General features: G+C 37.2%; 1 long non-coding RNA gene across 1 annotated transcript; it reads right to left on the bottom strand.

Moving 5' to 3' along the window:
- Positions 1-10,850: 10,850 nt before the first annotated feature.
- LOC139971626 (uncharacterized) lies at positions 10,851-14,779 on the bottom strand. The gene is made up of 3 exons (XR_011794437.1): positions 14,305-14,779; positions 13,282-13,480; positions 10,851-12,843 (listed from the first exon to the last, which is right to left on the bottom strand). It is a non-coding gene; the product is annotated as an uncharacterized lncRNA (long non-coding RNA).
- Between the last annotated feature and the right edge of the window lie 332 nt (positions 14,780-15,111).

Genomic DNA, 15,111 nt, shown 5'->3' with positions numbered 1-15,111 from the left:
CAACAGATTCGCTACCTTAAACATGACCGTTAATCTGGAGTTTACGTTTGAATCCAGCAATAAACTTCTCGCATTGATCATCGTAAACGCCATGATTACACCAATATATACGGAGAAACGTGGTCATCGTAAACACATTACTTACGACCAATACAGGGGCTGGGCTTATTCGCCACGTGTAGGGAGTCTTAATCGGGTTGATTAGGCTGAGAAATACACGGACCACCTCTATCAAATATTACATTTTATTTAAAGAAAATTAAAAATAATAAACATAAAATCATACTCGTTTGATTTTCCACTTTTTTATTTATATATTTGCACCTCATATCGCATCGTAAACGTTTATTTGTTATTTTTACACTTATACAAAAATTATGTAAATGAACGAAATACCACTTCTATTGTGTAAATACATCTAAATGCAACTCAATATTGCTTTACATCATAGTGTTGAATATTCAGCTTTTTGAATACAAAGTTTAAACCTCGAGAAGCCATTTTCCTTTTCAATTTTCAAAACATGCATTATTGTCCTGAGAATGTTTTTTGATGCCCAAATATTACTCTACTTACATTGTGGCAATTATATACACGTGCAACGATTTTAAATGCCAGGTGAAAGAAGGGAAAAAACAAGTAAATATGGGATGTTTCTATTTTTAGTTACTAGTTTGCAAATCAAAACCTCTGAAAACCAGCTACCCACTTGAAGTAACTTAACATATCAGCAGTTACATTGAACCAAACAAATTTATGTTTAAAATTCGGTGCGTTTATCCCGTCAGATGATATAAACGCCTAGGCACTTCTTCCATGATGGTTATCGGCCCCTCGACCCCCCCCCCCCCTCCACCCAGGCCCGGAAACGGTACCAGCCTCTTTTATGTGGAACGAACTTGACACAGAACACCACTTCCTGCCTCATTTCGTAGCACGCTTAATATTTTGTTGCTGCTTTAAATTTTATTGTAATTAACATATATTTTGATATAAAATGCAATGATAGCCCAAACAAGATCTCTAAATTTTTTACCCTGAAAGTCTGGAATTAACCATGCATGAATAATGAAAGACAAACGTACAAGTGCAACAACATTTCGACGACAAGTTATTAGGCCTATGCTCTATGTCTTATTTTAAAATATGATTTACTAAATGATTCATTAACAATTAATAGAATCATGCTTTTTTCTTGGCTTTTGTTTCCTGAAAATATTTTAAGGATAACTTAATCCTTAACATTTAATCCCTTGATGGAATATATTAGCTGTGAAGGGAAATTAAAAAAGGCTTCCATTAAAGCAAAAGACTAACAAGAAAATAATAATTAATCTGACATTATTATGGGCATATTCTTTCTTCCTTGTTGCATTTATCTCAGGCAGGATTTCGTTTTAAAGGTACCATGTAATGACACCAAATGTTAAATTAGAGAAAACTCTTCTTTATTATACAAAATCGTCAACTGCAACTTGTTTGTATCCGAAACAACGGCGTTTGCTGTTTGTTCCTGGTGCCTCATTAATCAACAAATGCTCAGGACAGGATTATCCACGTGCAACAGGGGCACGAGTTTAAACGTTGGGTAAAAAATTCAACGAAATATTGTTATAAAGTTACATTATTGTACGCTGTATATGGTACAAAAAGTTCAAAGAAGTCAAACGAAATGGACTTCGATATGCAGTCTTTACGCTGTTGATCAATGACTGTTTTTATGTGATGTTTTAATGTACGTATCATAACCACCGTGGGCAAATAGATGTCTTTTGTGAGCTATACATCCGGCGTTATCCGGTACCAATGTATCTCTATGGGAGCTCAAATAAATTGTTTGCCACGGGCCTCCCACAAGCTTAATCCGGCACATCAAACAATGACCATTTTCACCATTTGGATGGGGGCCATACCTTCATTGTTATTGTTCAACCTAATTAACAGCCCAAGTTGGGGCGTCAGTCGGTACGCATGTTAGAGATACGTCTCCTTTCCTAACGGTGGGCATCCTTTTTTCTGGACTTTTCGCTAAGGAGAACGTCCTTATAGAATGAGTCCAGCCTCATTTTGTTCAGTCTTTCCGACTCCCAAGTGAACTCCTGCACTACGGTACCCTAGCTCGTTCGCTCTCCATGTCAGATTCCTCGGGTGACATATACTCAGTTGACATCACTGCACAGTCTGTCTTTTCTCTCCTCTGACCAGTCTATGTTCTTCATTGCGCTCAATCTACACTGAAGTTTCTGTAAACAAAGACACAAGAATAAGTATGAATTAGACATATATAAAGATCAGTTGGCATATAGTTTACTTTTGTCGAAAAATATACTAGCTCCAACTGGCAATATCTCCAGCCCCCCCCCAGTGAAAAATGTGGAGGCGCGGATGTATCATTCCGCCCCCCCCCCCCCGCTTCGCAAGTCAGAAAAAAACCTTTTTCATTTCCAAATGAGAACAAAAAAATCTCATTTGGAGCACCAAATTGCATCTAAGGCCAGGTGAAAATACAAAATTAAGTTTACAAAATGGGGTGGGTGTTGAAGTCTGCTTTATTGCACCAAATTGCATCTGAGGCCACCTGGAAATGCAAAAACTCCCCTTAGACCCCTCCCCCGGGACGGCCATCAGTCTTCAACCCCCCTACTCAAATGTACCTTCCTACGCCACTATATGTTTCAACGGTTTACAAAGCAGATTTGTTTATGGGTTGGGGGAGGTAGGGGGTACGTGGTCGGGTGACGTTCACCATCACAAAGTTAGAACGTGAATGTATCAATAACAGTATACCCTGGAAAATTGTGCATGAAACATTTTACAGATATCTAAAAGGAGATTATTATATTATTTCTCTCACTGTCATATTTTAACTCTTTTAATTTATCGTTTTTAAAGGAGCGAATTCCTGTACAGGTCTAGGGTTTATATAACGGTGACTTTTAGTGATTGAAAAATTACATTAATAAGTCTTGGCCTAGTGTTACGTACCGAACAATCCAGTAGCAAAGAGAACTTCGTTTTCGTTTTTTTTTTCGAAAGAAGTTGTTCCTTCTTAGCCAGTAGTGCTCGGAGTGCCTTTAATTCTTCCTTCAAATGTTTGCACCAAGCTTTCTGTCACAACATGTGCATACTGCCGCGGTAGTTCCAACTGTCGCTGCTTCTAAATGTTTTTTCTTTTTCCAATACACGTATGACATTTTCCTGCGGAACATCATTAAAAACCAGCGACGGATCGAATTGAAAGTGTACTTTTATAAACTGGCAACCTTGCTTCCACCGAGCTTTCTGTTACTTCTGCAATAAACCACGAAGCCGGAATCGTCCATTTTGAATGCTCTTTGCAATGTAGAACTCGATTGAGGATCAAGTGCAGTGTGAATCAAACCAACGTGTTGCTACTTGTGATACCGCCTTTTACTGATTTCAAATTGCCCGCTTTCTAGTAGGCCCAGGCTGTGACGTAATTAACTATACTGAATACGTTATTGTTACTAACCAACTGGAGTAGCCAACTAGTGAACTGCAAAGTGACAGACAGTAAACTTTATCATTGTGATGTGACCGGAAATTTCACTTGCTTATCTGGAAATGGTATTTATAGTAAGTGAGCAGTATACTTTTCTGTTTCGTACATATATTGCGGTGGGTATTTGTGCGTTTCATCGCTTTACGTGCGCATGATATAGGCCTTGAATATACTTCTTCGAATATCACTTGACGGCATATTGAGAGAAATCGGCAGAACAAAAAACGGACTGTTGAAATCTATCTCGACTAATCTATGAAAAAGGATATGGACAATGGGAATCGTAAGAGGAGCATTTAAAACGGGGGAGGGGAGGGGGAGGGGCACGGGGAGGGGCAGGGGGGCATGTGGTAGGAGGTTGGAGGTTGGAAAAAGTTTCGCACAAAATTTAAGCAAAAATTACTTAAATCTCAAATATGGATTTGCCCCGCTATGACCGACAAAGTTTAGCCGAGGTTTTTGAAGCCTGACACTGAGTACCGATTGTTCGATATCCCAGTTCCGAGGCTTGTGCCCCCCCCCTCACCCACCCACCCTGTCCCCGTTTTTAAATAAATGCCCTAAATAGCTATTCTGGACCCGACCATTTCTAAAGCCGCAAAAACGGCATCACCAAAGAACCGGCTAATTATATTTTAATTTCTATCTCAGGACTAAACTCGGAGGGGTACATATAGTTGGATAGAAGGAGACATCCACAAATATCCAAAATATGACTCATTTGTAATATTAGATGAATTCTACGACCATTCTGGATCGGTTTAGGGGAAAATGTTGTATCCATGAGATGTCAATGTGTTCCTCGATCACCTAACTTTCCAATTAAAATAAACGGATTACATTCTATAACAAAGGCATATGCAATTAAACAGGTTCATAATAAAATTAAGAACGATTCTTTGCATTAACAGTTAAGTTTACCACACATTGGGGAACCTCACGAGGGGGGGGGGGCGAGTGGGTGGGGTGCACCACATGGTTGCATTGGGTCCCCAATATAGCGTTAAAGGAGGTCTAATTAAAGTACCCTAAGTATTGTAAATGCTCATTTAAATGTCGCGGGTTCTCGGAAGCTAACTTGGCGAAAACAGCAAAGGGAAAACTCGATTGGATTTCAAGTGACAAAAATTGTGCGATGCTATGTACCCAGTGTGAATCCTCCAAGCCATAGTTTTTTTTTGTCTTGTCTTGTCTTGTCTTCGAAAAGTCTTCAACGCAAAGCGATTCTTTTCACAATATCAGTTCAAGGAAACTGCAATTATTATATTATCATTATGTTCTACTAGTCCATAAATTTGTTAGTACAATCATGGAGGTAAAAACCTCCATCATACAATGGTACAATGTCCTTTCTACGCTTCTGTAGCTCCGTAGTTAGCATCCAACATTGATATTTCCGAATTCTACGGTCCAGCAACAATAGGCAACTAAATTCAAATCTGTATGGAAGCCGTGAACTGCCGCTTCTAAAACTTGTTGACGATCTCGTGAACTTATGTTAAAGACGGGGAAAACTTAATATAGCAGTTTGTCGATCATTTAACCATGCTTTGACTCAGTGATCATATAGAAGCTGGAATCTTACAATAAACAATTAAACAATGTGAAGCGTGTCACAGTGACAATACCATTTGATATTTACATGTTATTCAGTATATCACGCCTTTTTGACAGTAATCACAAACACATTCTTGCTATATTTTTCAGAGACCCACGAGTTATCATTTTAAAGGTTTGAAATTCTGGCACTCTTCAAAATGCGGCAGTATTTAATTTTTAATTTTATTCAGTTCCATATCAACAGCGTAATGATATAGCTACATTCCATTTTTGACATTCAACATATTAAATATCACTTGTGTATTTAACGTTACTTGATCGAGATGAAGTTTGCAATAATTTTCAGGAAAATTCGTTTCATATATATAACTATTGGAGAATAAAACCATTACCTTGATCCGGCACATGCATATGGATTTCGCTGTGTGTACTACGTATTGTAATGTAGGCGCTCTATTTTTGCCTTTTTTTGCCTTTATTTTTGCCTTTATACGGCACTTATGTATGTTAATTTACTATATATATATATATATATATATATATATATATATATATATATATATATATATATATATATATATATATATATATATATATATATATATATATATATATATATGAAAATCTTAGAGTTTGTAAATCAAGAACAGTGAAACAAACTTTCAGCCTCCACCAGGATTCGAGCCACGGGCCTCCCGCTCTGTACGCGGACACCCTAACCACTAGGCTATATGGACGCTGATTGTATGTCCAGAGGTTCGAAACCGGTGAGGAAGGTCTATATGTCTGGGACTTGCTATTCTGTTTATTTAAGACTTGCATGTGTCTCAAGCATGAATGTATTACGGTACCCTCACAGGATAATACTTCCGTGTCTGAGGTATGCATTTCTTTAATGGAATTATATAACGGACACAGGACAATCTAGGCTATTATATATTTACATATAGGTGCGTGAGTTTTTACAAACACCACACGCGAATATGCCAATTTTTTGGCATAATGCTTATTTTCTCAAGCGATATATATTATTTTCGACATTTCCGTAAAAACTAAACAGTAATGAACGTCGTTTACGTATTATACACAGGGACGTAGCTAAGGCCTGATGATTGAGAGTGGGTAGGGGGGGGGGGAGAGATGTAGTGGCTGAAATTCCAACTGGATGGTCAGTGTCAGTCAGTCAGTCAGTCAGACACTCCATCTTTCGCGACTGCACTTTTGTTTTTTCGGTACATTTGTACCACTGGCCCTCACTTCACAAATTTATTAATCACTCTGGTTAGCGAGTAAGCAATGAGTATAAGTTATCTGCTTGATACGCTACATAGACTACCAACTAAAAAAGCTATGTTAATGTAACAAAGGGGAAAACTTTTCTTTTTCAACAAATTATATTCGACGACATAGTGAACTACCCCAAAATACAGTGCTTTTTCCTAGCGCGCTTAATATTATTTTCTTGGGGGGGGGGGGCTATTTATTACTCACATGAAACAAATTAAATTGTTCACTTCATTCCAACTGAGCATTGGGAATGAAGTGAACAGTTAAACATTTTGCAGAAAAATGTTGAGTTGACGAGATACGATAAGTTGCCAATTCAACATTTTGCAGAAAATTTTACAATTGCTCAATTGGGATGTGAACAATTTAACATTTTGCCAAAAACATGTCCAATTAACGAGATAAGATAAGTTGTCAATTGAACATTTTGCAGAAAATTTTTCCATTGCTCAGATGGAATGAAGTGAACAAGTGAACAATTTGCAGCAAAATGTCCAATACACGAGATATGATAAGTTGTCAATAAAACATTTTTCAAAAATTGTTCAATTGCTCAGTTTAAGCAACTAAGCAATCCAACATTTTTCTGTTTTTTTTTTGGATAAGATTTTATCTTGTTATTTTAACAATTTACTGAAAAATTTCACTTTATGGGCAAAGTTTTTCTTATGTTGATGGCCATTTTAAGCTTCCGTAGAATAACATTGAGCGTTTTAATTGTATACGTTGTACAGTAGTTTATTAGGCATTTTTTTTTAGAGTATTCAAAATCACACGAAGTTTTTTATGGTGGAGTATAAGAACCGCGAGATACAGTTTCTTAATATGACAAGGAAAACGTGGTAAATATGACTGATTAAAGGTCAAGTTTGACCGAAAATTGTAGGTCACTCACAAATAGCATGAATTTATGAAAAATAGAGTGCCACAGTCGGAAATTCCGTACTCATAAGCGTACGTATACAATTTTAATCTAAGTCTGATGGGTACAGTTTCTTCCTCGTTATGATCCCCCACCTATAATTTTCAGTTGATATATGTAACCAACATATTATGTTAAATTAAAAGTAAGTATAGGTATCATCAAACTATATATGAAATTGATCGCAGAGTCAGTCAGGCGTAAGAGATTTAGGGAGGGGAAATTGATCGTGGGGTGAGGGGCTTCGAGTTCAAATACGTATACTCATCAAAAGTAGTCTGTAATGGCCCCAAATTACGGCATGCTGTAATTGCTGGAAGTTTTCAAAAAAGTCCTTTCCTGAAGGTGTTCACTCTCCATATGGTTCGCTGACATTATAAACACACACAACAAGATGACTAAATTTCCCAGTTAGGTAAATTTCCTCCAAGGTGGTTAATAAAACAGTTTAAGAATTTTAACATAAGGTGACCATATTTTAATATGTAGCATATATGGGACCAATAAATCATACTTAGTATGATAGTAATATTTAGTAGTGTAGGGTCTACTCGTTTGTATTGGGCTTTAACCTAGTGAAGTTGCATATAACAAGGTTTGAACCTAACTGGAGACCAAAACTTCCCGGTATGTAACACCTTCGAAAAATAAATGAAGAGGCGCGGGAGGGGGGGGGGTGGGGGTCGGGGGTCGGAAAGAGGATTCAAGAAATTATGTAATATATTGGCTTCTTAAATAGTGCAGTTCCTAAAGGGTCTACTCGTTTGTATTGGGTTTTAATGCCTTCTAAATCGCTTAATTTTCGAACAGTTTCTGTGAAGACTACTATATTTCAGTCATACTTTCCCAAGCGTGGGCACAATTCCCCTAAGCGTGGGCACAATAAAGTTACTGTTACACATGCATGTTAACAATATGTATATGTGTATATATGTATATGTGTCGGGGGGGGGGGTCGGGTGTCGGAAAGAGGATTCAAGAAAGTATGTAATATATTGGCTTCTTAAATAGTGCAGTTCCTAAAGGGCCTACTCGTTTGTATTGGGTTTTAATGCTTTCTAAATTGCTTAATTTTCGAACAGTTTCTGTGAAGACTACTATATTTCAGTCATACTTTCCCAAGCGTGGGCACAATTCTCCGAAGCGTGGGCACAATAAAGTTACTGTCACACATGCATGTTAACCAATATGTATATGTGTATATATGTATATGTGTCGGAGGGGGGGGGGGTCGGGTGTCGGAAAGAGGATTCAAGAAAGTATGTAATATATAGGCTTCTTTAATAGTGCAGTTCCTAAAGGGTCTACTCGTTTGTATTGGGTTTTAATTCCTTCTAAATTGCTTAATTTTCAAATGGTTTCTGTGAAGACTACTATATTTCAGTCATACTTTCCCAAACGTGGGCACAATTCCCCTAAGCGTGGGCACAATAAAGTTACTGTCACAAATGCATGTTAACCAAAATGTGTATATATGTATATGTGTCGGGGGGGGGGGGTGGGTCGGGGGTCGGAAAGAGGATTCAAGAAAGTATGTAATATATTGGCTTCTTAAATAGTGCAGTTCCTAAAGGGTCTACTCGTTTGTATTGGGTTTTAATGCCATCTAAATCGCTTAATTTTCGAATGGTTTCTGTGAAGACTACTATATTTCAGTCATACTTTCCCAAGCGTGGGCACAATTCCCCTAAGCGTGGGCACAATAAAGTTACTGTCACACATGCATGTTAACCAATATGTATACATGTGTATACATGTATATGTGCCGGGGGGGGGGGGTATCGGGTGGGAAAGAGGATTCAAGAAAGTATGTAATATATAGGCTTCTTAAATAGTGCAGTTCATAAAGGGTCTACTCGTTTGTATTGGGTTTTAATGCTTTCTAAATCGCTTAATTTTCGAACAGTTTCTGTGAAGACTACTATATTTCAGTCATACTTTCCCAAGCGTGGGCACAATTCTCCTAAGCGTGGGCACAATAAAGTTACTGTCACACATGCATGTTAACCAATATGTATATGTGTATATATGTATATGTGTCAGGGGGGTGGGTCGGGTGTGGGAAAGAGGATTCTAATATAAAGGCTTCTTTAATAGTGCAAAGCGTGGGCACAATAAGTTACTGTCACACATGCATGTTAACCAATATGTATATGTGTAGTGTATGCGGCTGCGTACATTATGTTGTCTATGTATATATGTTAATCGTACATATGTCTGTATCTGAGACTGTATCTGTGGACTGTTTTGGCCGCAAATTAAGCAACTTGCAATAATTGCTAGGAATGTTCAAAAAAATACTTTCCTTGGAGGGCTTCGCTCTCCAAATTGTTCCCAGACATTCTTAATGAACACAAAAGATGACTGAATGTCTAGTGAGGTAATTTTTCTTCCAACGAGGTAATATAACCGTTTAAGAATATTGACCAGAGGTGAGGTGACCATTTTTGAATATATGGCAAATATATGGGCCACTACAGCATACTTTAATCCTTCTACATAACCAATATTAGTCGCATATAACAAGTTTGAACCTAACTGGACACCCAAACTTCTCCCGTAGCAACGTAAACACCTTCGAAAATTAAACGGGTGAGAGGGGGGGTCGGAGTGTTTGAAAGAGAAAATAAGAAAGTACATGATGTATAGGCTTTTGTCTCACTTGCATTTTTTTCATGGGGCCTTCTCGTTTGTACATGGTGTATTGCCTTCCAAATTGTTAAATTTAAGAACAGGTTTTATGACAACTAGCCTAATATATTTCAATCATACTTTCCCAAGCGTGGGCACAATTCCCTAAGCGTGGCACAATACGGATCATATGTATATATGTGTGTGTATAGTGTATGCGGCTGCGTGCAGTACACGTTGTATATGTTCATTTTAATCGTTACCTCTGTATCTAGCCGGTAAGCAATAGGCCCTACCTACAAGTTGTTGTTTTTCTTTCTATATATTAATCTTCGTGGCATTGTTCCACTAATTTTGAGGTGAATGTTTGTAAAACGTTTCCATGTTTGAATTCAGAGTTCAATAACATTATCTACAATAGCAAATTTTCAATAGAAATGAATGTGGAACACATTTCTGGCGTCATCATGTGTCATTTATTTACACTTGCTTTCTATCGCTGCAACAGAAACATTTGCAGCAATGAATAAGAGAGTAAAGGGAGAGCAAAATCGTTATTAAGTTGTCGCATTCCTGCAGTAAAGAGTGCACCGTCTTAACTACAAATTTATAAATATATACTTTGTACCTCGTAAAACGTGCACTGTAAACAATAGTTAGTCAATATGACTAAAAAAAAATTAGTCACAACGATGTCTCTATCGACCAGTTTTTTCTAGTCATTTGACTATGTAATATTAGTTTTGTGACTAATTAAATTGAGTTTTCTGACTAATTAAAATTAGTCCTACTACGATGCCTCTATCGACCAAAGCTTAGTCCAGTGACTAAAAATATTAGTCATTGCAACTGTGACTACTTATTTAGGTCACAAGACTAGTTTAAGATTAAGTACTGATTAGTTAAGAAATGAGATAGTGACACACATTGTAAGTTTCATGGTAATTTTTATTAACATTCAGTATTAATGCAAAATGTGACAAATAAACATTCCACTTAAAAGTCATCTCATAAAGAACAGTAACAAACACTAAAGGTTAAAGAACATTTAAAACTAAAATAAATATTTATGGGAAAATTGGGAAAACTTATTTTTACAAAATTGTCAAAATCTTTTCCCACAAAACATCTTGAGAATACTTATGGGATTACTTTGAAATGCTCCTAAGCCATTAAGTTGGCAGTGTTCAACAGTTTTCAAACAATTAGACCCCCTGATGACCTATACCTACAATTTCTTAAAGACCCTCATTGTCCACTGACCATGCATCATTATGGGCTCCATCAGTTTCATCAAAATAGCAGCATGGAAGAGATGTGGGCAGACAAAGGGAAAAATTGCGAGTACGCAGCTCAAATATAAAAATAGAAGTTTAGCCAAATAAATTATCTTAATTAATATTTAAATATACATAACATATATTTAATACACACAAAATAATATATCATATTTATAAATTTATTTATAAAAATAATACCCCATGTCAAATCAAATGGTATAAAAACGCCTTGAGTAGCTCTATATGACCATAGCTGTTAAAAAGGGCCAGAAAATATCCATATAACCTTCATCTCGAATTAGGCACTTGGAAGTGATATTATTATCAGTTTCTGACCATGGATGTGATGGTACAATATTAATGCAGAACATGTAAGTTGAATATGTTATTATCCTTGACGCAACATTAGGGTGGAACAGAAAACAAAGTAGTTAAAACATTTCTAGAAGTACTTTATCACAAACTATAAGTTATGTCTTGAATGGTAGAAACAATGCTGAGCTACAGCTACATGTTCCCCAGGGGACATCCCATGTCATTGCAGCCATGAAGCGGTGCAAATGCTATATTTTTGAATTACCTCCCAGGGTACCCTATACACCTGAGTAAAGAGCAGCAATTGAGATTAAGTGTCTTCATTAAAGATACATACGTATCGACCAGGTTGGTACATGAACCTACGATCATGGAATCATGTGTTCAGTGCCCCAACCATTCCGCCACTTCTCTATGTCTTTACGTACTGTGGTTATTTCAGTGATTGCATAATGCGCACTATATATCACAGATTGTTCCTTATATGTAACTTAAGGTAGCATAAGCCCATTTAAAGCCCCATTGACTTACACACTAAATCACAAAAGTAATGTGGTCTCTAAGTCTAGATAGAAGTTTTCACTAGCTAATGCTACCTATCACCGGATAGCTGATAAGTTGGCCTTTCATGGCACTTACAATTTTCTGTATCATGACCATGTAGATTTTTTGCTATTCGAGCCGGAAGTTTTCGTCACTTGTAAACAAACCTCTTCACTCAGAGGTAAACAATTTTCCTACGCTGCTCCTGGGAAGCCTAAAGGGGTCTAAAACTGCCTCAATTGACCCAATTTTCTCCCCACATGTACATTCATGCTCTTCAACATGCAAGCCACAAAAAAACTATATTATGATTGATAACAGGTCAAAAAAGATGTTCCCCGCTGCTTTTTGGCACTTTTCCTGAAGGAGAACAATCGAAGGGATGGATATAGACTCTAATAGGAGTATGCCAACTTAAGTGAGAGATTAATTTTTTTTCATACCAAAATGATACTTTTTATAGTCGTCACAATATAAACCACAACATATTTCAATGCAATTATCATTTTTGGTCCATAAAGATGTCTTTTCAGAGATTTCAGTATGCACTGTGCAGTGTGTAAATACACATATGAGCAATACCATGTAAGCAGTAACCAGGTCTACGTCTGCAACAACATTTCCAGTCACCAATTTTGATAAACTTGACCAAGTTGGGTGCATTTATGATTCTTGCAGGTTTTATTGGTATCCGGATCACAGTCCACTTGGTCTGGCTTGCCATACCTGCAGCAACATCATCCAGAGAAGGGTCAGCGGGGAGGGCTTTTTCGTCTCTGGCTCTGAAATGTGATGAAATTGAAAACTACTTTTGTTTAGCTCAGTTGATTCCTCCCAAACTGACCTACAGGACATACCCCAATGTATTCCTGAACTGTTTGGAACATGTTAAACTGATATTGCCTGTCACTTCAGTGCAACTGTTAAGATACTTAGAATAAGAGAATTGAAGGTGTTCTTTGCCAAAACTGGATCATTGGGATTTGTAAACCACAGCCTAACTGTAACAGTATGTACAGTAGTCTAAAGGAAAGCTTACTGAAATGCTATCTAAATACACAGTTCACCTCAATAACATATCCAGTCCATTTAAAGGTTTATCCATAGGTTGTTACAATGTATTAAAGACAGGTGTAGGGGACAAGAGGTAGATAGGGGGCATAATTTGTGATAAAACATTCAAATTTGTTGCTCGTCAAAGAACAACAACGTCAAATTACCTTATTCTCCATGGGTGGCAAGCACTGGTTCCTATAGTCACTACAGTAGATCTCCTATGGAAGTATCAGGATATCTATTTCTGCTGTCAGAGTTGTTTGGAATTTGTTGTTACCTCATCTAACCAGTTGAGTCCATTGATACAACAATCATTCAAAGTATATAACTGTGAATGCTGAGGACTTGGCACATCAACTTTCTCTGAAAATTGACAAACAACAGAAAATTAATGATAGGCTGAGTAGGCTCAAACCCCTTGATGCACATATGCAGGAGCAGAAAATGCATACCTTTGTGGATTATTTGCTAAATAAGACTCAAAACATTCTCTGTCCAGGGTATTAGCACTCAGCAGCCACTCCACTTAGGATACAGAACCCTACAACATTGGGCTACAGCTGGTGTAGACTTGGTCTAGGAAGTAGGATAACATAGCGCCACTATGAACCTGAGGCCTAGGCCTAAGCTAACAACATTATGGGTATTTCATGCATTGAAACTGAGTTTTTGTTCTTAGTTAAACACCAGGTACTTCCAACTTTATCAAAAATAACCTAAAATATGAGTACCATGTACTTTGTACCATGTACTAGAGCAGAAGGTAAGTACCACTCCAAAGATCTTCAGTTCAGAGTGCACGAAATGCAGACCGGGTTGGTGGTCGACGAAGTGTCTAGAAACTTGACGTATGCTAGCCTACACCACAGTCTCTCGTAACATTATATAATATAGGCCTAGTATACTAGCTAATAATACACATTTATATAAAATATGTCATATAAGTGTGTATTACTGCTTCTATAGTACTATACATCTACGAGCGCATGTGGGCTACACTAGGTAGACTAAACTCCTAGCCTAGCTTCGTCCTAGCGTTAGCCACAATTTTGCTTGCTATGGCCTAACGTTATAATTTTACTCATAATTTCCAGCCAAACATATCGCGGATATTCAAACCTTCTTTGAACATTATGGCAATTGTGTCAATTACTATTTATTAGAATTTCAGTTGTGATTGAACTTACCTAACTGACCACATTTTGAAACTGCTTCTGACAATTTGTTAAATGATTAAGAATCTTCTTATTTTGTTGATGGCCCTGTTCTATCTGCAGTTAGGTAATGGCCGCAATGTACGACGTACGACGTACGTGCATACAGTATACATGTAATCGCCGGCCGTCGTCTGAATTTTTGTCCTCTGATCAGCTGAGCACACGGTATGCTACGGTACGATGATTGGATAAAATAATGACGTCATTGGTCAAAGCTGAAGGTTATAGAAAGTAAACAAACAGAAGACTAGAATATTCTCGTCACGCTTACATACATGACATGCATAGTGAGTGTCAACAAAGTTCGTACAAATTTATGTGACTAATTTATGTTAGTCGAACGACCATGCAAATTGGTCTGCAACTAACGAATTGGTAATGACTAGCTAACTCTAGTCACTGTGACTAGATTTTTGCCATCCGTGACTAACTAATGTTTACAGTGTGTTTGGTAAAGTATGTTCTTTACTTTGAATCTTTTACTTGCAATTGTTTAGATTTTACACCCCAATACAAAACCAGTATATCCCGCTCCAAAGGTTTGCTGTTTTGGCCCCTAATATGCCAGGTATTCAAATATGGTCACCTTTGATACAAAAAAAAAATATTGTATTTGTATTACCACCCTTGAGGAAATTAACATTCAGCCATTTTATGTCTTTAATTTAGAAAGTATGAGAACAATTTGGAAAGTAAAGACCTCCTGGAAGGTAATTTTTGTAAACTTCTGGCAGTTATATATAGCGTGCTATAATTTGTGGCATATGCAGACTACCT

This window comes from Apostichopus japonicus, chromosome 8 (assembly GCF_037975245.1).
Source record: "Apostichopus japonicus isolate 1M-3 chromosome 8, ASM3797524v1, whole genome shotgun sequence".
Lineage (NCBI taxonomy): Eukaryota > Metazoa > Echinodermata > Holothuroidea > Aspidochirotida > Stichopodidae > Apostichopus > Apostichopus japonicus.
This window is presented reverse-complemented; position numbering and strand designations above follow the sequence as displayed.